Below are 14533 nucleotides of genomic sequence, written 5' to 3'. Positions count from 1 at the left end.
TACAGTAGGAAGGCCACTGGAGATTAATTTGAAATCAGTTTGTATCTGATATGTCTATTGTACCAGCAAAACCCTTTACCTGACCTTATGTGAGCCCAAACAAGTCCTTGAGGAGTTTACTACTATGAGGATCAGAACATATAAGTGACTTGGTCACCATAAGTATGCTGTAATTTTGTCTCTTTGATTGCAAAACCAGCATCTTTCTCATTAACCCATTCCATCCACCAACAAACTGAGGAAGTAAGTTAGGCTTTTTGTTAAGGACAAGTTAAGAACAACAACCACTGTGGTAATAAGAAAAGGGAATGCAAAGATTAAAGCTAGGCTTAAGGACAAATCTAATACAACAGATAACATGCAAAGAAATGTATGTAAACAAGTTATATGTAGGATAAATCTGATAAAATGGAGTTCATCAAGTGCTAGGTAGTAGACTTAAGGGTTATTGGATAAGGAAAGACTTTTTTGTAGAAGGTGGAATTTTATCTGACGCATGAAGGAAGGTGGAGAAGTCAAGAGATAAAAGATTCTAGCTATGGGGGACAGCCAATGAAAAAGACTTGAATCAAGAAATTCAACATCACATATAAGGAACAATAACAGAAGTCAATGCTACTGAATTAAATAATCCATGGAGTGGAATAAAATATAAGAACATATCCAAGGAAGGAAAGGATCAGGTTATGAAGGACAATGAATGCCAAACTGAAGATTTTGCATTTTTACCTAAAGGAAAGAGGGAGCTTCTGGAGTTTATTGAGTAGGGGAGGGACACAATGAAACTTGTATTGATGAGTATCACTTGGTCAGATGAGGAGTGAATGACCTTAAATGAGGAGGACTCAAATTGAAACAAGCAAATCCCCCAAATATATCACCAGTGTCTAGTGAGGTGATAAGGGCATTCACCATGATAGTGCATGATAGGACGGAAGGGGGATGTGGTGACTCTAAGGCACAATATACCATTTACTCCTGAAGAAATAAATGAATTTACACGAAATATCCCCACATATGAACAAGATCCCTTTCTAGTAACAAAAAAGATGACAGACATATTTTTCAGTATAATCCATCTTACAAGGTCATTGAAAACTTGCTACAGGCTTTTTTTAACTGAAAGTGAGAAAAATAAAATAATTGCTCATGTCAACAAAACCCCGGGGCATAATGCAGCACATTGGCCATCTCAGGATTCCAAATGGGAGTATAACAACCCTGAGGATTATCTACAACTATGCCATTGTAGAGAGGCCATCCTAACAGCAATGAGGGAATGTGCAGACAGTACAGATAAGTGGACGGAACTTAAAAAATTAATCAAAATGAGGAAGAAACACCTTCCAGATTCATGGATAGAATAATCAAGTATGGGGATAGATACCTGGATTTTGACCTATCTAAAGAAAATAGCTTAAGACAAGTTAGAAGGATCTTTGTCAATAACTCTTGCAAAGTGATTAAGGATTATTTTAGAACACATTGTCCAACATGGCCAGAGATGGACCTTGAAGAACTGCAAAAAACAGCTATATATGTTTTAAAGGGAAACAAAGAAAAAAAGGAAGAAAATAATGATGTTATAGAGGAAATGAAGAAAGAATTGAAATGTTTAAAAGATAAGACGGCTAAAATAGAAAGTGTGCATGATAATCAACCAATGACACTTGCCCCTCTCCAGAAATCTAATTATCGATCCAGTACCTGTCACTTCAGTGAGAAGAAGGGCCACAGAATGGCAGAGTGTAGAGTTTTTCTCAAGATTATCGGAAGGAATACTCAGTTTAATAACAAGTACAGAAGTGATAATTATAGGAATAACTATAATTATGACAATGGAAACCACAACTTTAGGAATGATGATTATAGGAATAGATATTGGGAAAATAACTCAAACCAAATTACTCCACAACAATATAACTTAAGTGGTGCCTGTCCAAAAAATACTCGAGGTTCTAATGCCCCTCAGGGGGGTGCCCTTCAGGGGGGTGCCCAAGGAACTTCCCAAACACAATGAAGGTGACCAGAGGGGTAAAAGGGGGGGGGGGGGTTGGGGCACAGGAATCAGAGGTTGCAACCTTTGATTTTTCCGGATGCTGATGTCCTACTACCCATTGTCCCTATCCACTACCCCCCCATACTAATGAACCCCATGTTACTTTAAAGGTGGGTAACACCTATTATGATTGTCTTTTAGACACTGGAGCCTCCAGGTCTATATTAAAGAGAACACCTGATTTACACTGTTATTCTGTTGGCTCTGATAATGTAATGGGAGTATCAGGAATACCCCAAAAAGTTAAAAAACTTCCCCCTAGAATGGTGTATGTAGGACCCCTGGAGGTACAACATTCCTTCCTTTTGATGCCTGACTCCCCTTTAAATTAGCTGGGGAGGGACCTTCTATGCAAACTCAGAGCCACAATAACTTGCTCCCCAGATGGTTCCTTATCATTGGAAGTACCAGAGGAATCTCTCTCAGAGAGTCAGGAGGAAAAAAGAGAATCCCACCTTTGTAATACCTGAAGATATACCGAAGTCTCTTTGGGCCACATCTTCTTCCAATGTAAGCTTACTCAAGTCAGCTGTTCCTGTACAGATAAAAACTAAATCTAATCCACCTCCTTCCATTCCTCAGTATCCCCTCTCAAAAGAGGCAATTTAGGGAATTACACCAGTAATTAACTCATTAATTAAACAGGGAATAATAATCTCTTGTAAATCTGAATACAACACATCCATCCTACCCTTTAAAAAAACAAAAAGAGGGCCTGATGGTAAACACCTCTATAGATTCATACAGGATTTGAGGGCTGTGAACAATCACATTATAAAGAGACACTCCGTAGTTTCCAACATCAATACTATTATTTCTTCTATTCCTAGCACAGCTACGTACTTTACAGTAGTAGACTTGTGCTCAGCCTTCTTTTCCATACCCATACACGAGAACTCCAGGCATATCTTTGCTTTCACCTGGCAGGGCCGCAAGTCCTCCTGGAGTCATCTTCCACAAGGTTTCATAGACAGCCCGAGCTTATTTGCACAAATTTTGAGCCAAGATACAGATAATATAAAATTTAAAAACAGCAAATTAATCAAATATGTAGATGATCTACTATTGGCTTCAACAGATGCAGAAACATGTCAAGAAGATAGTAAACACCTTCTTTTGGAACTGCACATGAGAGGGCATAAGATCTCGAAGGATAAAGATCAGTGGTGCCTCCCTAAACTAGAAAATTTGGGGTTCATCCTGACTGCGGGTGCCCGCTTGATTTCTCCCAAACAAATTGAGAATATTCAAAATTTAAGTGCTCCTACCACTAAGAAACAGTTGAGAGCAATTTTAGGAGCAACAGGGTTTTGTAGACAATGGATTCCTTGCTATGGGGAAATTACTAAACCCCTTATAGCACTAACAAGGGATTTGGTGCCTGAACCCCTCAAATTAGAACCAGAACACCTGTCAGCTCTATCAGATCTAAAAAAGGCTATCCTGTCTTCCTCCACTCTAGGCATCTCAGATTACAACAAGCCATTTACTTTGTATGTACATGAGTAAAGAGGGGTAGCTTCAGGTGTTTTAACTCGGACTTTGGGGCCTTCTCAGCGCGCAATTGCTTATTATTCTGCCCAACAGGACCCAGTAGCATCAGGACCACTACCATGTCTTAGAAGAATAGCTGCTACAGCCTTACTAGTGACAAAAACTGTTAATCCAGTATTGGGATGCCCATTAACAATTATGTTCTCACATGAGGTAGGAGCATTGTTGCTAAGACATAGAACACAGGCATTTTCTGATCAGCGAATTACAAGGTATGAAATAATCTTGTTAAACAATGAAAACATTACCTTGAAACACTGTTCAACCTTTAACCATGGCAACTGGCTTCCAGATTTACCAACATCAGTAGAACCATTACATACTTGTGAAACACTAGTGTCCATGGCAGAAAAGCCTCAAGATGATCTCTTGGACACTCCCTTAAGCAACTCAGATCTGATCTTATTTACTGATGGTTCCTCTTTTATGAGAGATGGCATACTCTACACTGGAGCTGCTATAGTCACAGAATTTGCCACTGAGTAGTCAGCTTCACTGCCCTCTAACATTAGCTCTCAAGGGGCAGAACTCATAGCTCTGAAACATGCCTGTAAAATTGCCAAGGATAAAAAGGCAACAATTTTTATGGATTCTAGATATGCTTTTGGCATTTGTCACTCAGTTGGGATGCTATGGCTCCAGAGAGGATTTTTAACCTCAGCTGGAAAATCCATAGCTAATGCAGAAATTATTAATGAAGTTCTTTCTGCTCTCCAGCTGCCTGAAGCCCTAGCTGTAGTTCATTGCTCTGTCCATATAGGTGGCACTGACCCTGTCTCTAGGGAAAATGACTGAGCAGATACTGCTGCAAAGCTAGTAGCCATAGAAGGACCTGAATTAATTTTAACATAAACAATCACTGATTATTTAAATTTATCACTTTCCTGTAATGAAAAGGAAGTGGAAAATGGAAAAAAAAATTCAAAGCAAAACAGATTAATGGAGTATGGGTGTCATCTGAAGGGAAACCCCTGGTCCCTAAAAGTTTCTTCATAGATTCTGTTAAGAGAATATGGATAGCCCCCGGTATAACTACCATAGCCTCTAAATTGTGTTCAGCCTGCTCTACCTGCCAGGCATATAACCAACACACCTTTCCTGGCAAAGCTTTTGGTGGGCGTCCTCTGGCTTACACACCTTTTGAGCACACACAGATAGATTTCCTAACAATGCCAAAGGCCGGACATTATAAATTTTGTCTAGTCATAATAGATCAACTGACCAGATGACCAGAAGCATTTCCTGTGACCCGAGCCACAGAGGCTTTTGTTGCTAAGGTGCTTTATAAAAGAAATTATTCCTCGTTTTGGCCTGCCAGCACATATTGATTCAGATAGAGGAAGTCATTTTGCTGATTCTGTCTTAAACCAAATAAATTCTTGCTTGGGGATAATTCCCAAATTCCATGTTCCATATCATCCCCAGAGCTCAGGCCAAGTTGAAAGGTTGAATAAAGTACTTAAAACTAGGATTGGCAAATTATGCACTGAGACCCATTTTAAATGGCCTGAAATTCTCCCTCTGACCCTATTTTATCTTAGAAGCAGGCCTAGAGGAGACCTACACATCTCACCATTTGAGATGCTTTTTGGACATTGGCCTATACAGGTTAAGACTTTCTCCCCGGCATATATATCACTATTAGGGGGAAATACTACTATTGCTTCCTATATACAGGAATTATAGCACAAACTGCGTGAACTCCATGAATCCGGAACTGCAGTACAAGCCGGACCACTAGACTTTTCACTTCACGACCTGAACCCAGGAAACAAGGTGTATATTAAGAATTTCCAGCATACAGGAGAAACTCAGCCTTCCCGGGAAGGACAATTCCAAATATTGTTAACTAACTTCAACATCTATAAAGGTTGGAGAGGACTCTTGGATTCATTGCTCACATATAAACAGAGCATCTTCTGTTGACACTGATTGACTGTATCCTATCACATGCATTGAAGATAATAATTCATTGACAAGTGGATGCTGTTTTTCAAGGACAACTTGAATTCCTGATTTTTTTCTTCTTTTTCCCTTATTTTTTATTATTTCTTTTCTTTTATTTTGATTAAGACATTTGATTTTTCCCCTTTTCCTCATATCTTGTACTAAAGTTACATACAATTAAATATTTTTCTCTCTCTGGAGTAATATAATTTACATATATATATATATATATGTATATATATATATATACACATACATACACATATACATACTTGCTATAATATCAATACATACCCCAAAGCTTTAAATTGTGGGAACTTGCCATTAATTGATAAAATGTTATGGGACTATGATTAATGTTTGTGTCTGATTCCAGGAAATAGGATAAAAACAAGGAGCACAGATTTATCCTGAATAGTACCAAAAGAGCACACAGGAAATACTAATGTGGGCTCAAAGTTATGACACTTGACATACGTTAAGTCATAGGACTTCCTTGTATTTTACACTCTTTGTGAAGTACTCATACAAGTAACAAAATCTGACTATCATGCTGGCTCTCTATATCCCTAAAAGTGACTAAAAATCAGACCAGGGTGCAAGGCTCATCAAAAAGGTGGCTAACCTTTCGTGACCTTGCCTGGGGTAATGAACATACAGAGTGATGAATGGACGCTATATGAAAAAGCATAACGACCCTTTATTGAGTTCAAACAAAGCAATATATAGGTTAAGACCACAGGAAGATATGATGTTACCCCCCAGCAACAGCAGGAACCAATAATTGGGCAGATTCATAGGAATTCATGATGTTACCTGCCAGGCACAGGAAAGAACCGAGAGGATTCCAAACAAAGACAGAGAAGCAACTTTCCCACAGACTCTCACAATTTCTACCAACTCTTATCAGTCCTCTGCGGGCTACTCCAACCTTACAGTTTCTTTCTCATAAACCTTATCAGTCCTCCCTCTGATGCTACTCCAACCTTGAGCACACAGTTGGGCAGGTTCAACCCATGACCCTGACTATGCATCCCAAACAGAGAGAAGAGGAGGCTTAACCCTTACGGTTTTGCCTTTACGGCAATGCCTTGACTACACCAGGGAATGATGCTTCCCTATCAAAATAGAATTCTAGTTCCTTTCCTTCTTATAGTATGGCAACTTCCTGTAGTCTTGGCTGCAAATGGGTAAGTGAAATATTACTGCATTCTGTCCTACAGACTTGTGGGGTAGAAATTACTTTAAATTGGACCTGTACAAGGGCCCATTATGAATTTATTCTTGCTTACTCGACAGTTTATATACATAGATATTGGTATTTTGATTCTGATTTTGAAATTTATTTTTTCTTACTTCCAAAAGTTTAACTTTCTTCCATATTTTTTCCATTTATATATTTTTGGGGGTTGTTTTGGTTTGTTTTGTTTTTATTGTTTTTGAAATCTTTTAATAACTGACTCATACACCCCCATAACTCAACAATGCATCGTGAGCTGAACTGGATGTTTTTTAACACCCCTTCATGTGGGGAGGGTTGTATTTTAATAAAAATCCAAGATTTTGAAATTTTTTTGTTCAAGAAAGATCTTGAAGGAAGAAGCTTGCTAACTCCTAAATCCAGAGAAAGAACTATTGCAGAAAGATGCCAGAAAACCTACATTACATCAAGATCAAGAATGAACCATGGGCTGTGGTTGATTGAACTGAAGGTTGATTAAACATTTATTTTGAATGTACACTCTTCTGCCAAAGGGCACTTCCCCCTAATTGGCTTTTGTCAATGCGCCCAGCAAAACATTGGTTTTGTTCTCTCTCTCTCTCTCTCTCTCTCTCTCTCTCTCTCTCTCTCTCTCTCTCTCTCTCTCTCTCTCTCTCTCTCTCTCTCTCTGTTTCTCTTTCTCTCTTGAAATTCACAAAAGCCCTAGAGGAGTTGATGCTATTATCTCCACTTTATAATGGGGAAACTGAGGCTCACTTCTATTCAGGTGATGCTTTTGGAATGACAAAATGGTTTCCATAAAAAATCCCATTAGATCAAACAAAAGGCACTTCCAGCTGGAATATATACCTAGATGTGGCAGAGATTCCAGAGAAAATGAGAGAGAAGACAAAATGAAGCTCCTACTCTCAGCATTATTTGTCAACATTACGATGATAAAGAGAACTTTATGAGATAATCAGGCACATCTCTAAACTCTTGTCAAAATGATTTCAAACGAGACCTTCTTCTATGACATTACTGACTTCTACCGAATACTTGGAGTAAAAGCTCCAAATAACTAGGTGTTCATCCCTGGAGAGTCTGGGACTTGTTTATATGAAACAAAGGGACTTTTCTGCCTTTTGCACAGAAGGTGAGAGCTGGAGGAGAATTACCAGGAGGACAGGAATCATATAGGAAATTTTTCTCTGAATTGTGGGCAGAATCACTGTGAACATCAGTTAAAGTCCCAAGCCTAGAGGGAGTCACTTAGCGGTTAGCCTAGCACAAGGTCACCTCCTTGGGTCTTGTCATGATGGAGAATGTCCAGCCTCTGAAAAATCACCTCTGAGTCCCAAGACCTATTCTATGTGCCTACACAAACAAAACTGAAATCAGGCAGACATTTGTTTGGGGGAGTGATGGAAGGAGAGGAGTATTTAAGCATCACTGTTTCTGAGATTAGAAACTTTCTTAATGCTCTTGGTTTTTAAGAGTGAACAGGTACCTGCCTTTTCCCTGACATCAATCTTCATCCTCAGCCATGGAGAAGCTCTTGGGACCATCTCTACCTGAGGAATCTCAGGCTCTGTCATTGAGTCCAACAAGAGAACAAAAACAGAAAAGGAAAATATATTTTTGAATTTCTTTCCCTATTCCTGGTGAAGCTCATGGGACCTGAGAAACTTTGAGTTAATGAAGAAGCTGAATTTATGTTTATAATGTTTCTTCCTTTTCAGCTGGTGACCCATGGGTGTCCTTATACCAGCAAGCGGCCATATGGACTCTGGGGCTGAGACATGCTGTTACATCAGGTATAATTCTCTCTTCAAGTGATTCTGGGCTTCAGGCAGAAGTCATTGTGGAGTGGTGAGATCAGAAACTCTCAGCCATAATAGATCAAGAGACTACAAGACCTGTAGTCTTAATGGACACACAAGTGTAATAACAATAATAAGAAAAACATTGATTCTTGCAAAACACTGTATATATTATCTCATTTGAAACTAAAAAAAAAAAAAAAACCTTTGAAGGAGGTAATATTATTGCTCCCGTTTTATGAATGAGGAAGTAGTCACAGTTAATAAGTGTCTGAGCAATATTTGAACTGAGGTTTTCCTGAACCAAAGTCTAATGCTATTAACCATGATAATCATTGTAAGCACCTTATAATAACCTTGGGCAATGCAGTCTAACCCTGGCACAAGTTAAGGTTCTGAGTAATCTCTCCTAGGTGTTGTCTCTGGCCATGAATTGCTTACAAGTCTTCTTCCCTTTCTATCCCAACTGTCCCATCACAGTAATTGAGTAGTAGAGACATATAACAGAATAAAATATCAGAGGAGAAAAGTCTCTCCAAGATCATCAGATCTGGCTATTATTCAGGAGCAGAAATCTCCCTTCACAATGGTTCCACCCCAAACCAGAAATTTTACTAACCCCAACACCCCACCATGACATAAGTGACTATCCTAGAGAGGTGAAAAACCCACAAGGATTTAAGAGATATAAGGGACTTAGAAGGCATTTAGTCCGATTCATATTTCAAAGAGAATTTGAGCATCCCACCCCCTGAATAATCTCTATCTCCAGTTAAAAACTCATTGGTGGACATGTCACCACCTCCTAGGATAATTCATTGAATTTTGAATGAGCTCAGTTAGGAATTTTTCATTTCATATTGAAATCTACATCTCTTATACCTTAGTCCATTTTTCTTCTTCAACCTTTCCACAGCCAATCTTCCAACACTTGGAGATAGTTTTAATTTCCATTGAAATATTTTCTTTTCCAGGATTACCATTTCCATCTCCTTCAATCAGTGTATGTATAATTTACAACCCCTCAACATGTTGGTCTTCCTCCAAGACTCCCCCTTCCATTCTTCCTTAAAGGAAGGGACACTACAGTAGGAAGGCCACTGGAGATTCATTTGGATTCAGCTTCTATCTGATTTATATATTGTACCAGCAAAACCCTGTATAAAACTGTATTTGAGGCCCAACCAGCCCTTGAGGAAGTTACTACTATGAGGGTCAGAGCAGATAAGTGGCTTACATCATCAGTAGGCTATAGTTTTGTCTCTTTGATTCCAAAACCAGTGTCTTTCCCATTAACCCACACCATCCAATTAACTGAGGAAGTAAATTAAGCTGTTTATTAAGGACAAAATAGGTACAATAACCACTGTGCTAATAAGAAAAAGGTATACCAAGATTAAAGCTAGTCAATGCTCTAAGAAAATTCAAAGTCTAATGGGGAGAGATAACCTACAAAGAAATATATGCCCACATAGTATGAGCAAGATAAAGCTGATGAATTGGAGCTTATTAAGAAGTACCAGAGTAGATTTAATGGTTATAGGCTGGGGAAATATTTTTTATAGAAGGTGGGATGTTAGCTGAGGCATGAAGGAAGCTGGAGAAGTCAAGAGGTAAAGAAGAAAGGCGGAAATTCCAGTTATGGGGAACAGACAATGAAAATGTCTTGTCAGGAAATGCAGTACTGAATGTGTAAGGGTTAAATTTTAATGGTTGATTGAAATACATGGAAATTATAAATAATAATGGTGGTCCCTGTTTTAAAGTATTATTGCTCAAAGTCAAAATGACTTTTAATAGCATTTATCTACAGAAGAGGTGAAAAGAGTGAAAGTAGAGAAATACAAAATGTAGAAAACATATTCACTTCTTCTTGTAACATGGAGAGTATCCCACTGGGAGAAATAACTCTCCTCGTGGACTGTATGAGAGACTAACTAGAGAATATAGATGCCATCATCACACGAGAAATACCGGAGCAAATGGGCACAACATCCTAGTGTCTGATGAGCCCAAAGATCCCACCTAATGAGGAACAAACTCAACACTTTGACATAATAGCTGTTGGGAAATGTGGAAAACAGTCTGGCATAAAGTAGTCAGAGATCATGATCTCACATTGCTTATTAAGGAAAGCTCTTATAAAGGGCATGATAGAGACATAAAGGATAACATATGAAATTAGACAAGAAAGAAAGAGTAAGACTTCATGAACAAACAGGAGCTAGAGGAGGTAACCGAAGGGAAAATGACAATTTTTATTGTATGCAATTTTTAAAAGGTTTTACATAAAGGGACTTCTGGGTAAGCATGGCAGCAATCTAGACATGGGACACTTCCTCTCCCCAGCACACACTGACAAAGACCACCTCAAAAGATCTTAAAAATAATTTTCAGAAGAATGAAGAAACTGTACAATAGGGTGCAGCATTGAAGGTACATGGGATTGAGGCATTTCCAAACTATGAGAAGGTGAAAAAGCTTCCACCCAAACATGAGCTGATCCACCCTCCCCCACCTCACCTACAGAGCCAGATCCAGAGCCAGCTCACGCCAGAACGAGCAAGGGAGGGGCACCTCTAGAGTGAGCAAGGGGCACCTCTAGGTCCTTAGGATCTGACTAGGACCACTGGGGACATACCCCTGAAAGCAGCTAGACAGGAAACCCCAACACGCTCGAAGGGAGTGCAGACCTTAGGTGCTCAGAGCCGGCACACCGACCAGAACCAGGGAGTGAGCAAGGAGCACCTCTAGAGCAAGCAAGGGGCACTTCTAGGTCCTTGGGAGCTGACTAGGACTTCCAGGAACCTACCCCTGAAAGCAACTAGACCAGAAACTCAGGCAGGCAGGGGAGCACAAACCTTGGACACCCCTAGGAAAGTAGCATTGAGAAAAGCTGCAAAGGACTGTGGAGATTCGAGAGCTTGCCTCAGGCAAAACTCTTGCTCCTTAACTCCATACACAGAGAACCTACCCAGGTCACTCAGATTTCTGACTAAAAAGGGAAGGAAAAACATACATGAAGATGGCTAACTATGCACAGGAGTCTCAAAATCCTTCCAAAAAAAAAGACTGTGACCCTCGAGAATTTTTACAGAGGAAAAACCCAGGCTACAGAAGAAATACTGGATGAAACTCAAACAAAGGCAAAACCTAAAAAAAAAAAGGAAATTGTCCACAAGGCCTGGAAGAATATTAATTGGAACTTATCAAAAAGATAGATGCCTTCTGGCAAAAGAAATGAGAAATGGTTCCAAAAAATGAAGAAATCGTAGCTGAATACCAAACGGTTAAAGAAGAAAACCAGATCTTAAGGACCAAAATTGAGTAACTGGAAACCAATGATCTAGCAAAATAGCAAGAATTAATTAAGCAAAGTCAAAAGACTGACAAAATAGAAGAAAACATAAAATATCTCACTGGCAAGGTGACAGATCAGGAAAACAGAGGAAGGGGAGACAATTTGAGAATCATTGGTCTACCTAATAAGCCAGAAATAAACAGAAATCTTGACATCATACTACAAGAGATCATCCACAAAAACTGCCCTGAAGTTCTTGAACAAGGGGGCATAATACACATTGAAAGAGTCCATAGAACACCCTCTATACTAAATCCCCAAAAAACAACTCCCAGAAATGTAATTGCCAAATGCCAGAGCTTTCAAGCTAAGGAGAAAATTCTACAAGAAGCCAAAAAGAGGAAATTCAGATACCAATGAGCACCAATCAGGATCACACAAGACCTGGCAGCTTCCACACTAAAGGACTGCAAGGCCTGGAACAGGATATTCAGAAAGGCAAGAGAACTGGGTCTTCAACCAAGAATCACCTATCCATCAAAGCTGACTATATACTTCCATGGGAAAGTATGGGCATTCAACAAAATAGAAGACTTCCAAGTATTTGTAAAGAAAAGACCAGCACTAAGTGGAAAGTTTGATATCCAAACACAAAGATCAAGAGGAACATGAAAAGGTAAATATGCAAGAGAGGAAAAAGGAGAAAAAAATTTTTATTCAAACTCTCTTCTTTAAGGGATACAATTAGATCAAATTACATGTACTAACATATGGGGAAAATATTTGTAAATCTCAAAAATGCTTTCATTATTATAGTAAATAGAAAAATCATTCATAGGAAAAGATTGGAGCATTAAAGGCTACAAAATAATATGTAAAAAAAGAAAAAAGAAAAAGGGGGAATCAATGATGGTACCAAGAGATACTTGAAAAAATAAAATAAATAGAATAATCTTTCTCACACAAAGCTACACATGGGAAGGGGAGGGGAAGAATACTATTATAAGAGGGAGAGGAAGAGAGTGCTAATAGGTAATACTAGAACATTACTCTCAGTAAAATCAATTCTGAGAGGGAAGAGCATCTAGATCCATTGGGATCTTGAAGTCTATCTTATCCTACAGGGTAAAGAAGAAGGGAAAACTAAAGGGGATGCGGGGAGGGAGTACAAAAAAAGGGAGGGGAGGAGAGGGGGGAGAGAACTTAACAGACCCTAAAAAAACAAAAAAAGGGAACAAAAGGGAGGGGCCAGAAAGGGAAGCATATTAAGGGAGGGGAATGGGGGATTGACTAAAAGTAAACCACCGGGTTAAAAGGATATACCAAAAGAAGAAAGGACAGAACTAGGACAGGATATCAGAATGCTAGGGAATTCAAAAGTGACAATCATAACTTTGAAACATGAATGGGATATACTTACCCATAAAACGTAGATGAATAGGAGAGTGGATTAGAATCCAGAATCCTACCATAAGTTGTCTACAAGAAACACACATGAGGTAGATAGATACTCACAAGGTCAGAATTAAAGGTTGGAGCAAGACCTATTGAGCCTCAACTGATAGAAAGAAGGCAGGAATTGCAATCATGATATCTGACAAAGCAAAAGTAAAAACAGACCTGATTAAAAGGGATAGAGAAGATAATTACATCCTGATAAAAGGGAGTATAGATAATGAGGAAATATCACTAATCAACATGTATGCACCAAATGGTATAGAACCCAAATTTCTAATGGAGAAACTAGTAGAAATGAAGAAGGAAATATATAGTAAAACTATACTTGTGGGAAACCTGAACCTATCACTATCAAATTTAGATAAATCAAAAAATAAACAAGAAAGAGGTAAAAGAGGTGAATTAAATCTTAGAAAAATTAGAGTTAATAGATATGTGGAGAAAAATAAATAGGGATAAAAAGGAATACAACTTCTTTTCAGCAGCACATGGTCCATTCACAAAGATTGACCATACGCTAGGTCATAAAAACATGGCATACAAATACAGAAAAGCAGAAATAATAAATGCAACCTTCTCAGAGCATAAAGCAATAAAAATAATGATCAGTAAGGGTACATGGAGAGCCAAATTAAAAATCAATTGGAAATTCAATAATATGATTCTCCAAAAGTGGCTAGTTAGAGAACAGATCATAGAAACAATAACATCATTGAAGAAAATGATAATGATGAGACATCCTTTAAAACTCTATGGGATGCAGTCAAAGCAGTACTCAAGGAAAATTTTATATCCTTGAGTTCATATATTAACGAATTAGGGAGGGCAGAGGTCAATGAATTTGACATGCAAATCAAAAAACTTGAAAGCGAACAAATTAAAAACCCCCAGAAGAAAACCAAATTAAAGATCCTAAAAATTAAGGGATAAATTAATAAAATTGAAAGTGATAGAACTATTGAACTAATAAATAATACTAGAAGCTGGTATTTTGAAAAAACAAACAAAATAGACAAAATATTGGTCAAGCAAATAAAAAAGAGAAAAGAGGAAAACCAAATTAAAAGTATCATGGATAGAAAGGGAGAACTCACCTCCAATGAAGAGAAAATTAAGGCAATCATTAAAAACTATTTTGCCCAATTACATGGCAATAAATATGCCAATCTAGGGGATATGGATGGATTTTT

Source organism: Monodelphis domestica, chromosome 3 (genome assembly GCF_027887165.1).
Source record: "Monodelphis domestica isolate mMonDom1 chromosome 3, mMonDom1.pri, whole genome shotgun sequence".
Taxonomy (NCBI): Eukaryota; Metazoa; Chordata; class Mammalia; order Didelphimorphia; family Didelphidae; genus Monodelphis; species Monodelphis domestica.
Note: the sequence above shows the minus strand (reverse complement) of the source record.